General features: G+C 41.6%; 1 protein-coding gene across 1 annotated transcript in view; it reads right to left on the bottom strand.

The window, feature by feature from the left end:
* Window positions 1-6,791, bottom strand: part of LOC120877109 (glycine N-acyltransferase-like) — a 29,989-nt gene extending 23,198 nt beyond the window's left edge. Inside the window, exon 1 of the mRNA XM_040259437.1 lies at window positions 6,609-6,791. The gene's annotated coding sequence lies outside the window, so the exon portion shown is untranslated. The remainder of the gene's footprint in view (window positions 1-6,608) is intronic.
* Between the last annotated feature and the right edge of the window lie 10,319 nt (window positions 6,792-17,110).

Below are 17,110 nucleotides of genomic sequence, written 5' to 3' on the forward strand. Positions count from 1 at the left end.
AACCTATGGACTGCAGCACGCCAGGCTTCCCTGTCCTTCACGATCTCCTGGAGTAGAAACTGGTTATTTAATTACTAGTTATTGAAAGGACTGTCCTTTCTCTTTTAAGTTGCTTTGATGTAATTGTTGAAAAGCAATTGAGTTTATATGTATGCATGCATCTCCCAAGTTTCTATTAGTTTAATTGATCTGTATATCTATTCTTATGATTTTTTTTTTTTACTACTGTTTTTAAGTACTGTAGCTTTATACTAAGCCTTGAAATCTGATAGTGTGGGTCCACCAACTTTTTTAGATGCTTTTTGCTTAGGTTTTTTGCATTTCTGTTTAAAGTTTGTAATAATCTTGTGAATTTTTATTAAAAATTTTCTGACATTTATGTTGAGATTGCAGTGAATCTGTAGTTTAGTTATATAAGAAGTAATATCTGAAAAATATTGAATATTTTAGTCTATGAATGTGATGTATCTCTTCATTATTTTAGGTCTGCTTTAAATTTTTTAGCAAAGTATTTTAGTTTTTGGCTATCTTCTGTTAAACTTATCCCCGTTCATTCCCTCCTTTGGATGTCATTATAAATAAATACAACACTTCCCAGGTGGCGCTAGTGGTAAAGAACCCACCTGCCAATTCAGGAGAACTAAGAGACACCAATTAGATCCCTGTGTCAGGAAGATGCCCTGGCGGAGGAAATGGCAACTGACTCCAGTATTCTTGCCTGGAAAATCCCATGGACAGAGAAATTTGGGGGGCGACAGTCCATGGGGTCGCAGAGTTGGACGCAACTAAAATGACTTAGCACATAAATAAACATATAACTGTAAATTAAGTAATATTATGAAGTTTTAAAAAATGTGTTGCTTGTTTATAGAGGTGCAATCTTTCTATGTTGGCTCTGTGTAGTGTGACCTTATTGAGTTAACTTATTACCTTTAGTTTTGCTGTTCAGTGGCTAAGTTGTGTCCCACTCTTTGTTACCACATAGACTGCAGCGCCAGGCTCCCCTGTCCATCACCAACTCCCGGAGTCCACCCAAACCCATGTCCATCGAGGCAGTGATGCCATCCAACCATCTCATCCTCTGCCATCCCCTTCTCCTCCCGCCTTCAATCTTTCCCAGCATCAGGGTCTTTTCCAGTGAGTCAGCTCTTCCCATTAGGTGGCCAAAGTACTGGAGCTTCAGCTTCAGCATCAGTCCTTCCAATGAATATTCAGGGTTGATTTTCTTTAGGATGGATTGGTTGGATCTTGCAGTCCAAGGGACTCAAGAGTCTTTTTCAGTACCACAGTTTGAAAGCATCAGTTCTTCAGTGATCAGCTTTCTTTTATGGTCCAACTCTCACATCCATACATGACAACAGGGAAAACCATAGTTTTGACTCTATGGACATTTGTTGGCAAAGAAATGTGTTTGCTTTTTTAATATGCTGTCTGAGTTTGTTATAACTTTCCTTCTAAGGAGCAAGTGTCTTTTAATTCCATGGCTGCAGTCACCATCTGCAGTGATTTTGGAGCCCAAGAAAAGAAAATCTGTCAATGTTCTACTTTTTCCCGTTCTTCACGCCATGAAGTGATGGACCAGATGCCATGATCCTCATTTTTTAAATGCTGAGTTTTAAGCCAGGTTTTTCACTCTCCTCTTTCACCCTCATCCAATAGCTCTTTAGTTTCTCTTTGCTTTCATCCATTAAATTGATACCATCTGCCTATCTGAGGTTATTGATATTTCTCCCAGCAATCTTGATTCCAGCTTGTGATTCATCCAGCCTGGCATTTTGCACAATCTACTCTGCACAGAAGTTAATTGAGCAAGGTGACAATATACAGCCTTGACGTATTCCTTTTCCAATTCTGAACCAGTCATTGGTTCCATGTCTGGTTCTAACTGTTGCTTCTTGACTCTCACACAGGTTTCTCAGGAGATAAGTAAGGTGGTCTGATACTCCCATCTCTTTAAGTATTTTCCACAGTTTCTTTTGATCCACACAATCAAAGACTTTAGCATAATCCATGAAGCAGAAGTAGATGTTCTTCTGGAATTTCGTTGCTTTCTCTATGATCCTACCAATGTTGGCAATTTGATACTGGTTCCTCTGCCTTTTCTAAACCCAGCTTGTACATCTGGAAACTCTGGGTTCATGTACTGCTGAAGACTAGCTTGAAGGATTTTGAGCATTACCTTCTAGCATGTGAAATGAGAGCAATTGTACAATCTTTGGCTGTTTGAGCATTCTTTGGCCTTGCCCTTCTTTGGCACTGGAATGAAAACTAACCTTTCCCACAATTACCTTTAGTAGTTGTGTATGTTTGCAATTAAAATTTTCTATATATGTGATCAAATTTTTTTGCAAATGAAAATAATTTTATTTCTTCCATCTGTATGTGTTTGGTTCCTTTTCTTGTCTTATTGTACCACTTAGAACTTGCAGGAAAATATTTTATAGGAGGTGCTATATGAGCATTCTTCTTGATAGTAGGGAAAAGTACTTATTTTCTTACTTAAGTTTAGCTGTTAATTTTTCATCAATCACCTTTGTCATGTTGAAAAAGTTGCTCTTTAAGAGGTTTTTTTAAAAATCATAAATTAATGTTGATATTTGTCAGCCATTCTTAATACATCTGTTGGGATAATTATATGATTTTTTCTAGTTGACATGTTGAATTTTAATTATTATTTTTGAATGCTAAATGAGTAATATATTTTTAATATAAACCCATTATTCATAAGGTATTATTTTTATATATTGTTGGATCAATTTTCTATTATTTTAAAGGATTTTTGCACCTATGTTTGTGAATGATTGATCTATATTGATCTATATTCTTATTTTCTAGTAAAGTTTTTATCCGTTTTGATATAACATTTATGTTCAGAAAATACAAATTGGGAAAGAGTTTATTTCTTCATCAAGTATTTGTTGATTTCAACAGTGAAGCCATCTGGGACTTGGAAATATTTTTACTTGCAATTAAATTTCTCTGTGGAAATGTTTTAACTACAAATTCAATTTCCTTTGTAAATATATGGCTTTTCTGATTTTTGAGGTAACTTCTGGTTATTCAGTAGGGTCTTCTCTGGTGGCTCAGACAGTGAAGAATCCGCCTGCAATGCAGGAGACCCAGGTTTGATCCCTGGATTGAGAAGATCCCTGGAGAAGGGAATGGCAACCCACTCCAGTGTTCTTGCCTGGAGACTCCCACGGACGGAGGAGCCTGGCGGGGCACAGTCCATGCAGTTGCAGAGTCAGACACGACTGGTTATTTATTTAGGTCATTAGAGGAATTTTTTTTCCATTTCATCTAAGCTGTAGAATTTATTGCACAAAGTCATCTATATTTTCTCATCCTTTAAATGTCTGTGGGATCTATAGTAGTGTTCCCTCACTCATCACTGACAGTCCTGGCAATTCATGTTCTTTTTCAAAATTTCTTGATCAGTTTAGATTGGGTTCCCTAAATTTAGCACTATTTATATTTCAGTCTAGATAAGTCTTTGTTGGGGGAGGCAATTTTATGCATCACAGAACGTATAATAACATCACTGGACTCTATTAACTAGCTCTCAATAGTAACACTGCCACTCTCAGTTGTGAGAAACAAAAATGTCTCTAGGCATTTATATCATCTTCCTGACCTCAGGATTTGTTGTTGTTCAGTCACTAGGTGGTGTCCAACCCTTTGAGACCCCATGGACTGCAGCACACCAGGCTCCTCTGTCCTCCACTATCTCCCAGAGTTTGCTCAAATTCATCTGCATTGAGTCAGTGATGCTATCTAACCATCTCCTCCTCTGCCCCCTTCTCTTTTTGCCTTCAGTCCTTCCCAACATCAAGTAGAAGTCCAGCATTCTGGGAGGCAAATGTGACTTTTTGTCCAAAAGCCTCCTGTAAGAGACAAAATGAGTTTGATGCCAAATTTCTAGGGTTGTAACATTGCCTGTTGAGAAACCTATATGCAATTCAGGAAGCAACAGTTAGAACTGGACATGGAACAACAGACTGGTTCCAAATAGCAAAAGGAGTACATTAAAGCTGTATATTGTCACCCTGCTTATTTAACTTCTATGCAGAGTACATCATGAGCAACGCTGGGCTGGAAGAAGCACAAGCTGGAATCAAGATTGCCAGGAGAAATATCAATAAGCTCAGATATGCAGATGACACCACCCTTTGCAGAAAGTGAAGAGGAACTCAAAAGCCTCTTGGTGAAAGTGAAAGAGGAGAGTGAAAAAAGTTGGCTTCAAGCTCAGCATTCAGAAAACGAAGATCATGGCATCTGGTCCCATCACTTCATGGCAGATAGATGGGGAAACAGTGGAAACAGTGTCAGACTTTATTTTCCTGGGCTCCAAAATCACTGCAGATGGTGACTGCAGCCATGAAATTAAAAGACGCTTACTCCTTGGAAGGAAAGTTATGACCAACCTAGATAGCATACTGAAAAGCAGAGACATTACTTTGCCTACAAAGTTCCGTCTAGTCAAGGCTATGGTTTTTCCTGTGGTCATGTATGGATGTGAGAGTTGGACTGTGAAGAAAGCTGAGCACTGAAGAACTGATGCTTTTGAACTGTGGTGTTGAGAAGACTCTTGAGAGTCCCTTGGACTGCAAGGAGATCCAACCAGTCCATTCTAAAGGAGATCAGTCCTGGGTGTTCATTGGAGGGACTGATGCTGAAGCTGAAACTCCAGTACTTTGGCCACCTCATGTGAAGAGTTGACTTGTTGGAAAAGACTCTGATGCTGGGAGGGACTGGGGGCAGGAGGAGAAGGGGCCGACAGAGGATGAGATGGCTGGATGGCATCACTGACTCAGTGGATGTGAGTCTGAGTGAACTCCAGGAGTTGGTGATGGACAGGGAGGCCTGGCGTGCTGCAGTTCATGGGGTCACAAAGAGTCAGACACGACTGAGCGACTGAACTGAACAGAACTGAACATTGTTACAATACTGCAAGCTCTTTAATATGAGACTGTTCTGTTAGGCAGGCACACAAACAGACAGTGGAAAGTACCGCCATCCTCACCAGCAACAGCAAAACATGTTGTCCTGTTAATGAGTAGATTGAAAACTGAAGAGGCTCTAGAATACTGCCCAGTCATCATGAGCTTTTAGCTTTGGCAAAGGGCAAAGCCCACACACACAAAAAGTAATAAGCACTTCAGAGCCAGCCATCATGACCGGAAATATTTGCAAAATGTTGAACAATTTAAACAAAGAAAGCAAACTCTAGTTAAATAAAACACTAACAAATAGGAACAAGGCACATCCTTGATGTCTGGCACTAGGAGAAGGTTACGTAAACGATGATCTCAGTATGCTACGATTCTAGGAGCCGTTGACATGATAACTGTGACACGCACCGGAGAACTCTAAAATCAAAGGAGAGACTGTAGAACACAAACCAGTACCTGATCCTTGATTATAACGTGTAGATCTCCACTTAGACACATTCAATATGCAACATATATGAGAACTGGAGGGAGGTAGAAAGATAAACTTAGAAGGGAAAATGAGACGTGAAAAGCCACTTAATGCAAACCGAGAGAGTGGTACTGACATGCACACTCGCCCATGTGCGAACTAGATGGCCAGCGGGGAGCTGCCGTGTAACAGGGAGCTCCGCTCAGTGCCGATGACGTGCAGGGGCCATGGGGCGGGCAGGGAGCCTCACGAGGGAGCCGACCTCATGTGTGAGTGAACACTGCTCAGGGCCCCACTCTCTGCGACCCCGTGCACTGCAGCCCGCCAGGCCTTCTGTCCAAGGAATTCTCCAGGCAGGAGTACTGGGGTATCAGTGCATCTTCCCGACCCAGGGATTGAACCAGGACTCCTGCATTGTAGGCAGATTCTTTACCATCTGAGCCACCAGGGGAGCCCAGGGAAGGGATATATGTTACAGATAGCTGATTCATTTTGTTGTACAGCAGGAACGAACTCAACGTTGTAAAGCAGTTATATTTCAACTTAAAAAAAAAAAAACTAAAAAAGCCATTTTATGGCCATAACATTATTGATAACATATTTTACATTAACTTTCTTTTTCACAGGATCTGAATTAACGGTTAACCTAGCGTGCACTCTAGTCCATGTTCTTCTGCATACTTCCTCTCTGACTTTGAACCGACTGCTTTGCTTTCTTGGTTAACCTTTATCTAAGGAACGAGCTACCTCCTGTAGAATGTTTCCTAAAAGAGTAAACAGAACCACGTTTGCCTCATGTCTCGGCACTGTGGGTGTGTTAGGTGAATGCTCCCTGGGTCAGCATCCTTCCTGCAAATGTTATTACATCTCCACTCACCCGCCAACTTCCAACCCCCCTCCGTACTATTCATCTGCTCTGAATGGAAAGCTGGCTTCGTCTTTCCAAGAAGTTTTTTTTTTTTTTTCCCCCCCACAGTACGTCTATCATATACACAGTAGAGGCAATGCATTATTTCTCAAATCAAATAGGCTCCCTCCCCTTTGGCATAAATATCAATCAATAAGCTTGGCACTTCCTGTCTAAAACCGACAAGAGCATTTGATTTTTTCCTATCCTCTTATGTGAAGAAAAGGGAGGAGGTAAGTATCAGAGAGCAGCAATTCTCTCCACTGAGGTGAGTCCTCACCTGGAAAGCTGTCTCCACAGAGAAGAGTCCTGAGGAGCCAATGAGAAGCAGCAGCCTCTCCCAGAACGTGAAATGCTCGTGTCCTGGCGTGCCCAGCCAGGAGCTGGAAAGTGTGTTGTAGTTTTTCTACAGAAACAGCTAAGTTGGAGCTGTCAGTGTGGACCTTTCCTCCTTAAAAAAAAAAGGGAGGCGGCTCAGGAGCTGGTGCAGCCTCTCCTGGGCCTCTGGGCCCTCCTTCTGGGTCACGAGTGCTGCTGTTTCTGCAAATCCGGGAGTCTGGTTGTAACTCAGCGTTTGTAATCCTACCGTTTACCAGTCGTGTCTCTATGACCAAAGCAGCTAATACCTCTTTGCCTCTGTTTCAGTATCTACAGGTGAGATCAATAACACTGCCTACACTTACTTACTAGGTTTCTGCTTTGCTAAGTTAAACGGGCTAACATTTGTGAGCTTCTTAGGGAAGTACCTGAGAAGTACAAGATATGTATATTAATGTCTCTTAAATGAAAGAAAACAAAACAAAATTACGCACATAGACAGTGTAAGCTGCCTGAGTAAATGTGTCTCTCAAAATATTGAGTGAAAGCCTGTTTTCCCTGTGGTTATAGATCCAATCCCTTTTGAAGCGATCATTCTGATGTGAGGCGCTGAAGAGAAGAATGTCAGGAAGAGGTGATACGCTACTCCGTCCTAAACAGTCCTGCACAGTGTGAGCTTTTGTTATGAACATCCCCACCGAAGCCCGCGTTTATGCTGACTCAAGGTGGCTCTTCGTAACTTGCTCATTGTATGTAAGTGAAGATGCTCGTGTACTTGATTAGATGAGGTTTTGCCTTCACTTGGGATTCCTGGCCTTCGAGGAAAACAAATTCATGTTTAAACATTATCAAGGGATTTCCCTCGGAGTCCAGAGGTTAAGCTTGCAAAGCAGGGGAAGCAGGTTCAATCCCAGGTTAGGGAACTAAGCCCACACAGCTAGAGAGACAGCGCACTGCAACCAAGACACTGAATAAGGCAGCCAAGGTCCCCTGGGTTGCAACTAGGGCCCAGCGGGACCAAATAAGCAAATAAACATTAAAAAAAAAAAACCGCATAAAGAAATTTAAAAAATTATCAGCAGTCAGACAGCTTAGCACACATAATCTATCTTGCAAACAGAGAGAAAAGCATGGAGGCGAGTTACTTTTGCGTTATCAGGGATAGAGCTTCCCTTGTGGCTCAGCTGGTAAAGAATCTGCCTGCAATGCAGGAGACCTGGGTTCAATCCCTGGGTTGGGAAGATCCTCTGGAGAAAGGAAAGGCTTCCCACTCCAGTATTCTGGCCTCGAGAATTCCATGGACAGCACAGTCCATGGGGTTGCAAAGAGTTGGACACAACAGAGTGACTTTCACTTATCAGTTATCTAACTTAGGAAAAGAAACAGTTTCTTGCTATAAAAGCATTGAAATCTGCTGTGAAAACATTGAAACATTTTATTTAACTTACTTATAGATGGCTCCAGCTCATTTTTGGTGTTAGCCCTGTGAGAATTGGACCATAAAGAACCTGAGCGCCAAGGAACTGATGCTTCTGAACTGTGGTGTTGAAGAAGACTCTTGAGAGTCCCTTGGGCTGCAAGGAGATCCAACCAGTCCATCTTAAAGGAAATCAGTCCTGAATATTCAATGGCACAGACTCTTTACCAGTCAGTCAAATAAAATTCAAACTCTAGGCTAAAAAACATAAACTAATTTGACACGGTTGCATAGAATGAAGTGTATTCTTTACGACAACCTAAGGCTAGAGGTGTCCCATTAGCTAGCAGGCATAACTCCAGGTATACTTGACAGTTCCAGACTCTAGAAAAGACCTATAGTCCACTGAGGGAGTTGGGAAAGAAATACACGGGCATGGTCTAAGATTCCCAAAGTCCTGACTTAGAGAAGAACCTGATTCCCCCATAGGATAAGAACCCAGGAGCCTCTTGTGAGGTGTGGTTAAAATGACTAACTCGGTAGGTTCTCCATGTCTGGGTTATGTCACAAAAAACAGTTCCCGATCCTCAGGAATATGTGTATGTTTGTCTCCACAGCACAAGGATATTTACTTTTTGTAGTATTGTCCCCCCAAAGAAGCGTCATTATTGGTAAAATTAATGTAACACAGTTTAGCACCATCCTTTTTATTCTATGTCTAAGCAATTTGAAATCCCATGGACAGAGGAGCCTGGCGGGCTACAGTCTATAGGGTCACAAAGAGTCAGACGCGACTGAAGCGACTTAGCACGCACACACGTTACTAGACAGGAAATGCCTCTGAACACTGACAAAGGGCTAGTCTGGCTGAGGATGGAGTGATTGAAATGATTAGGTTGAAAGATAATATTTTTATAATCTTGAACCAATTTAATCAAATCTTATCAACGTGACTTACCAAAAGTATTGTTCCAGGGACTTTCTGGTCCATTGGTTAAGACTTCACTCTTCCAATTCAAGGGGCATGGATACCATCACTGGTTGGGGAGCTACAATTCCACACGCTATGGGGTGCAGTAAAAAAAAAAAAAATTGTTCCAGAAACTATTCCATGAATGTTTATTAACAGTGTCTTTCTAACTTTCCTAAAATCTAGCTGTTGATCAGAATATTCTTGTTAAATTTAGTTCAGTTCAGTCGCTCAGTCATGCCCGACTCTTTGAGACCCCATGAATCGCAGCACGCCAGGCCTCCCTGTCCATCACCAACTCCCAGAGTTCACCCAAACTCATGTCCATCAAGTCGGTGATGCCATCCAGCCATCTCATCCTCTGTCGTCCCCTTCTCCTCCTGCCCCCAATCTGTAGGGAACAAGGTATAAGGAAGGTTGAGAAGTGCTTGCAAACGAGACTCTCAACCAGGGCTGAACATTCTTGCACACGAGATGTTCAGCTAAGAATCATCTGTTCACATGGGAAAAGAACATTTCTTGCACACAAGGATGTTTCTCTGATTCTTCAAAAGGAACAGACCCAGGGACAAAATGGATTCTAAGTTGATAAGGAAGTTCCCCAAGACAAAGTCTTAGCTGCAGTAAATAAGTCAAGGTAAAGGTTATCTCGCCCTACGCCTGCGCACTGTATAGTCTCTGAATCATAGTGCTTGGCAACTTGCCCTGTAGGTTGTTGTGCAAGGGATATAAAATAAAGCAGCAGTAAGAAGCAAGTGTTAAAATATAAAGATTGAAACCACTCTGCAGTGTTGGTGTTTCATTCTGTCGCCAGCACCAATCCCTCCCAGCATCAGAGTCTTTTCCAACAAGTCAACTCTTCACATGAGGTGGCCAAAGTACTGGAGTTTCAGCTTCAGCATCAGTCCTTCCAATGAACACCCAGGACTGATCTCCTTTAGAATGGACTGGTTGGATCTCCTTGCAGTCCAAGGGACTCTCAAGGGTCTTCTCCAACACCACAGTTCAAAAGCCTTGATTCTTTGGTGCTCAGCTTTCTTCACAGTCCAACTCTCACATCCATACATGACCACTGGAAAAACCATAGCGTTGACTAGACGGAACTTTGTAGGCAAAGTAATGTCTCTGCTTTTCAGTATGCTATCTAGGTTGGTCATAACTTTCCTTCCAAGGAGTAAGTGTCTTTTAATTTCATGGGTCTGCAGTGATTTTGGAGCCCCCCAAAATGAAGTCTGACACTGTTTCCACTCTTTCCCCATCTATTTCCCATGAAATGATGGGACAGGATGCCGTGATCTTCATTTTCTGAATGTTGAGCTTGAAGCCAACTTTTTTCACTCTCCTCTTTCACTTTCATCAAGAGGCTTTTTAGCTCCTCTTCACTTTCTGCCATAAGGGTGGTGTCATCTGCATATCTGAGGTTATTGATATTTCTCCTGGCAATCTTGATTCCAGCTTGTGCTTCTTCCAGCCCAGCGTTTCTCATGATTTACTCTGCATAGAGGTTAAATAAGCAAGGTGACAATATACAGCCTTGACGCACTCCTTTTGCTATTTGGAACCAGTCTGTTGTTCCATGTCCAGTTCTAACTGTTGCTTCCTGACCTGCATATAGGTTTCTCAAGAGGCAGGTCCGATGGTCTTGTATTCCCATCTCTTTCAGAATTTTCCACAGTTTTTTGTGATCCACACAGTCAAAGACTTTGGCATAGTCAATAAAGCAGAAATAGATGTTTTTCTGGAACTCTCTTGCTTTTTCCATGATCCAGCAGATGTTGGCAATTTAATCTCTGGTTCCTCTGCCTTTTCTAAAACCAGCTTGTACATCTGAAAGTTCATCAGTTAAATATATGTCCATTATTTACGGATTCTTTTTTTTCAGGAGCTATCAAGTGCAGAAATTCTTTAAGTTCACTGAACCAACAATGACTTGGAAGAAGTAATTTATAGAGTCAGGATGGGATTGTTTTTAAAACCTAACCAAGTTATTATTTGTAGTTAATCATAACCCACACATGGAGCTAGTGGTGAACTCGCCTGCCAATGCAGGGGATGTAAGACATGTGGGTTCCAACCCTGGGTGGGGAAGATCCCCTGGAGAAGGAAATGGCAAACCACCCCAATATTCTTGCCTGCAGAACCCCATGGATAGAGGAGCCTGGTGGGCTACAGTCCGTGGGGTCACAAAGAGTTGGACACAACTAAAATGACTTAGCACAAGGCAATTGCCGGGGTCCAGCCCGGGTGGATCCAGGGTGATTCGAAGACGGGGGGACGGCATCAGCGTCTTTGGAAAAATACATATTTAATTACAGATATATAGAGAGATTAGAAACGGATAGTGTAGTAGGAGAATTAGTGGAGAAAAGAGGCTGAATTCAGCCAGAGAAACGGGAGCAAGAAAGAAGCGACATGGTGGAATCAGTCTTTCTGGAAACTGATCCGATTTCTTTATTTTGGGGTTTGCTTATATACCTTTTGTTATACATAGGGATGAATACAGAGTCATGCCGGGGTCTTAGGGATATTACATCATCTTCTGGCCATGAGTGAGACCTGCTGACATTCTATGATCCTTTCTTTCTGATAACCAAAAACCTTATTTCTTCCAAGGGTGTTTTTTCTTAAACCAGGCACCACCCTCCAGATAAAGTTGCAGTCCTATAGGGTGAGGGTGTAGTGAGTTACAATCAAGAAAGGAATTTATTTACCCCAAGGTTAACAGGATTAATCTTAAAGGTTAATACTTATTTCTCCTATATGTTAGTTATATTCATTATAAGGGCAGGGAATATGGAGATTTAGCAGGAAACATCAGCCCAACAAATGAAAATCCTTTTACCAATGTTCCCCTTAAGATCTATTTAGTCTTAAGATAGTGATAAAGTTACATTTTTACATAACAAAGACACAGTGATTTATAACAAAGCACAGTGATCTATTACAAAAGAGAAAATCCATTAACTCAAAAAGTCTAGTATTGCTAACATCAAAAACGACTATATTTCCTTTTCTATATTCCAAATACATTGATCTATTACAAAAGAGAAAATCCACTAACTCAAAAAGTCTAGTATTGCTAACATCAAAAACTACTATATTTCCTTTTCTATATTCCAAATATATTGATTAATATATTCCCAGGTGCCTAAGGATATGGAGGCCTGGCGGCAATCAGTGACTCAATGATAAGAAAAAGCCCTATGCTAATTAAGACTCTCAAAATACTCCAAAACTCTCTGTGCTGTTTAGTGGCAGGAGTATGGATAATCCTGTCACACAAGCTAGTCTGTCAGCAGAGAGATTTGACCTGAGACATCCTTGTCCCACCCAGAGCAGGGAATTAGCAGCAATTATTGACACAACAAATGAAAAACCCTTCACCAATATAATTCCTAACCAACCCACTATACTAATAATTTCTAACTTCCCAAAAGAATTTGCCTTTAGTAAGTCTAAAACATCTCGTGCCTCTCAGATTGGGAGGCTGTAAACCATCACATGTGGCTGGACGAACCTATACAGGTGGGTTAGATAACCTTTAGAGGAGCCCTTAAGCTGAAACACTCTTGTCACACCCAGGAATTTTTATTGACTTGGAGCTGCATGTTTATTCCTTCTCTGAGAGAAACGGTTATAGGGGAGAGCCCCCGTAAAGTCAGAGGTGTAGGCGAGAGCATAAAACAGACTCTGGTTTGGGGGTAGATGCTCGGGAACAGGGGGTTTCCTGAGGCTTGATCACGCCTTTGCGTATGCCAAGCCTCCTTCCTCATGACCTTTGCCATGGGCGGAGTTCCTCACGCTGGCCCCCAACAGGCAAGGGAAACATTTTGTGAATTAGAATTGCATAACCTTAACCTAGAAAAAAGAATAATACAATCTAAACAACAAAGGACAAAATGATATAAACAGAATAGAACTATTAGTAGTTGGAGACATCTGGGAGAATTTGGTTCTATGGTCTTTGGTGGAAGCTGACTAATTTATGTAGATTTCTGGTTTGGGTTTTGTTTGTTTTGAGGCAATTTTGTGAACCATCTACTTTCAGACGCTCCCTAAAAAGTGAATTTTAAGACTTTAGATGCTTTTCTAATTCTTATTATTTGAATATTTGTCCATGGAGCCTTCCAGAGGAATTGGTCATCAGAAATACCCATAGAGTCCCTTCTAGAGAGGTTCCAAGGAAGTCATTCTCAGATTTCTTTCCCAGAATCACATGCTTTATAGCTCAGGCAGGGATTGGTCATGTAATTGATGAGGAAATGTAGCCTGGTCCTATTGAAGACAGCTCAGATTGTAGTATAGATAGCTACAGCTTTTCAACATTTACCTCGGTCAGGTTGTAAAATATTGGGATTTAGTACTGATGGAGCTATTTCCTGTGACATGGAGCTGCCAATGAAGGGATCAGACACATATAGGATGACACATTATTGAATAACATTCAGCAATAAAATGAATGAAATAGTGACACACACATCACACATTAATAACACATTTTAAGAGAGAGAGAATCTGTGTATTAAATATCTTAAGTTTTTGCATGTCCAACTATTTCTTTAATTTGATCTTTTAATTATAGCCTGTTTTCCCTGTCTTTATGATGGTGGATTTAAGACCTTTTCTGAGAATCTCCATGGTATCACTTCTCTGTTTACTAACTGTCTAGGGTTGTTAATGAGAAGTCTGAAGTCAGGAAGATTCTTATTCTTCTCATCATAACCAGGCTCTCCCCTCTCTCCAAAACCTTGTAGGATCTTGTCTTCCCCTCTGGTGCTGAGAAATTTCACAGTGATTTATCTGAGGAGTTCTTTTCACACTCAGTTTTAAGTGAGTTATTTCAGTCTTAAGCCATTCCTCATTTTTAGAAAATCAGCCGCATCTTCCGGAGAAGGCGAAGGCACCCCCTCCAGTACTCTTGCCTGGAGAGTCCCATGGGCAGAGGAGCCTGGTGGGCTGTAGTCCATGGGTTCTCGAAGAGTCGGACACGACTGAGCGACTTCACTTTCACTTTTCACTTTCATGCATTGGAGAAGGAAATGGCAACCCACTCCAGTGTTCTTGCCTGGAGAATCCCAGGGACGGGGGAGCCTGGTGAGCTGCGGTCTATGGGGTCGCACAGAGTCAGACACGACTCAGCAGCAGCAGCCGCATTTTCTGACGCTCCTGCCGCCTCTGTCTTCTCCCTTTTACGCTGTTTTCGTAACACCACTCTCTGTTCTCATTTTTTGGAATGCCACTTAGATGAGTGTCCAAACTTGTCGATGTTGTTCAGTTGTCCTATGTTTTCTTTCCATCCAGTCTCCGTTCTATGTGATGTTCTGAGGTATACCGTCTACCAGAACTTCTTACCTTTCTGATTATCTATCAGCTGTGTCCACTTTGCTACTTGGAACACCTACTGAGATTTCTATTCAAAGTTCCAGTACTTAATTTCCAAAATTAGAGGTTGACTAGAGGTTGGTCCCTTCTATGAATATAATATACCAACAACTATACTTTCCTAAAATCTCCTACCTGCCCAGTGTCTGTTTCGGCAGCTGTGAATTCACCCACAGGCTGAGTTTTATGCCTCTTTCCTTGTCAATTCTTTGGTCATTGCTGGTTTTCTTTTTATGTTTGAGTGTGAGAGTTCCTATTCACAATTTTAAAAGAACTGTTACTCCACGTCCCTGGTATTTTGGAGGATGGGAGTGGAATGTTACAGACTGTGGAATCATTTGCCCTCTTTGTGTGAGGCCCTCCCCTCTTGCAAAGGTCATAGTTCTCTGTTGCTTCCAGTCCCCAAAGCCCCTCCTTTACCTTCTCCGGCCCCCAAATGCCTTCTGCTTGAGTAACACTCACATTTGCAAACTAGTCAGCAAAAAATCAGGATGGAACCAAAGGTCAACCAGCCAAGTTTACATAATCTAGCTCTGAGCAATAACAAGCCTGGGTTAGTATTATTCCAGATTGCTGGCTCGGGGCTGATTCTGCCCTGTATGTTCTTCTGGCTGACATTTCACACATGTATTACAGGGGGCCATTTCTTAGACTTTTATTTCAGCCTGGTCTTGGTCCTTCTCCTTCTCCAGCTTACAGGAAATCCTCAACACATCTGGAATGTCAACAGATTACTTTTTCTCTTACTCCAAGTGGTGTTAATTTAATCACATAATGAAGCTTAGGCAAATGATTACTGGCCTCATCTAGAATCTTGAGCCAGTTCTTTAACTTGTATTTCCACAATCCTTTTCATATCTGTTTTTACAGGTGCATGTATTTTTATCTGCATTAAAAAAAATAAGAAACAAAAATCAACAGTGTTGATCAGATTTGCCCAGTATCATCCACTGAGTGGCTGAATCTTAGTTGTAGTTCAGACACACTCCTGACCCCTAATCTCATGTTTTTTCCACATTACCCAAGGTACTAGACTTAGGTATCCTAAACCAGTCATCTCTAAGTATATAACATGCAGCATTGCGTTAACTTTTCCTCACAGAAGTCCTTGCTATGGTGTCATTGCTCACTCTAGACAGGAAACGTTGCAATTTGAGAAAGTCACGTGACAACAGAGGGTTACAAGACAATTGTCGCGACAAATGACAACTGAGCAACGATGCTCAGGGTCTGGAAACCCGAAGTCTCTGGAGAGGTGCAGGCGTAAATCTTGGGGCATCCTGCCCATTTCTTCACCACCTACCTCAAACAATATGGCAACCAGCATGTTAACAGAATACCCAAATAAACCCACCTAAGGCTGGACAATCTTGTTTCCATAAAATATCTTTTTATCTTTAAGGACATTGGGTTGCTCCTTTTCATTCTTCTTTCTATTCAGTGGCAGTGATTTCCACTGCTCTGTCTTCCAGCTCACGGGTCTGTTCCTTTGCGTCATTTACTCTGCTACTGATTCCTTCTAGTATATTTTTCATTGCAGTTATTGTATTCCTCATCTCTGTTTGGTTGTTCCTTATATTTTTAAACTCTTTATGTTAAATATTTCCAACTTCTGGTTTTGTGTGTCCATTCTCCTTCCGAGTTCCTTGATCATCTTTACGGTCACTACACTGAAGTCTTTTTTAGGGTAGATTGCCTATCTCCATGTCACTCAGTTCTTTTTCTAGGTTTTATCTTCTTCCTTCATCTGAAACATATTCCTCCAGTGCCTCATCTTGTCTAACTTACTACTTGTATTTTTATGTATCACACAAAATGCCAGGCTGGGAGAAGCACACGCTGGAATCAAGATTGCCAGGAGAAATATCAATAACCTCAGATATGCAGATGACACCACCCTTATGGCAGAAAGTGAAGAAGAACTAAAGAGCCTCTTGATGAAAGCGAAAGAGGAGAGTGAAAAAGTTGGCTTAAAAGTCAACATTCAAAAAACTAAGATCATGGTATCCAGTCCCATCACTTCATGGCAAATAGATGGGAAAACATTGGAAACAGTGACAGACTTTAGTTTTCAGGGCTCCAAAATCACTGCAGATGGTGACAGCACCATGAAATTAAAAGATGCTTGCTCCTTGGAAGAAAAGCTATGACCAACCTAGACAGCATTTTCAAAAGCAGAGATATTACTTTGCTGACAAAGGTCCATCTAGTCAAAGCTATGATTTTTCCAGTAGTCATGTATGGGTGTGAGATTTGGACCATAAAGAAGGCTGAGTGCTGAAGAATTGATACTTTTGAACTGTGGCACTGAAGAAAACTCTTGAGGGTCCCTTGGGCTGCAAGGAGATACAACCAGTCAATCCTAAAAGAAATCAATTCTGAACATTCATTGGAAGGACTGATGCTGAAGCTGAGACTCCAATACTTTGGCCACCTGATGCGAAGAACTGACTCATTGGAAAAGACCCTGATGCTGGGAAACATTGAAGGCATGAAGAGAAGGGGATGACAGAGGATGAGGTGGTTGGATGGCATCACTGACTCAATGGACATGAGTTTGAGCAAGCACCAGCAGATGGTGAAGGACAGGGAGGCCTGGTGTGCTGCAGTCCATGGGGTCACAGAGTCAGACGCGATTGAACAACAAGGTTGTTTACATTTCTCAGCTTTGGAGAAGTGGCCTCTGTAGGAAGCT

Source organism: Oryx dammah, unplaced genomic scaffold (assembly GCF_014754425.2).
Source record: "Oryx dammah isolate SB20612 unplaced genomic scaffold, SCBI_Odam_1.1 HiC_scaffold_17, whole genome shotgun sequence".
NCBI classification, from domain to species: domain Eukaryota; kingdom Metazoa; phylum Chordata; class Mammalia; order Artiodactyla; family Bovidae; genus Oryx; species Oryx dammah.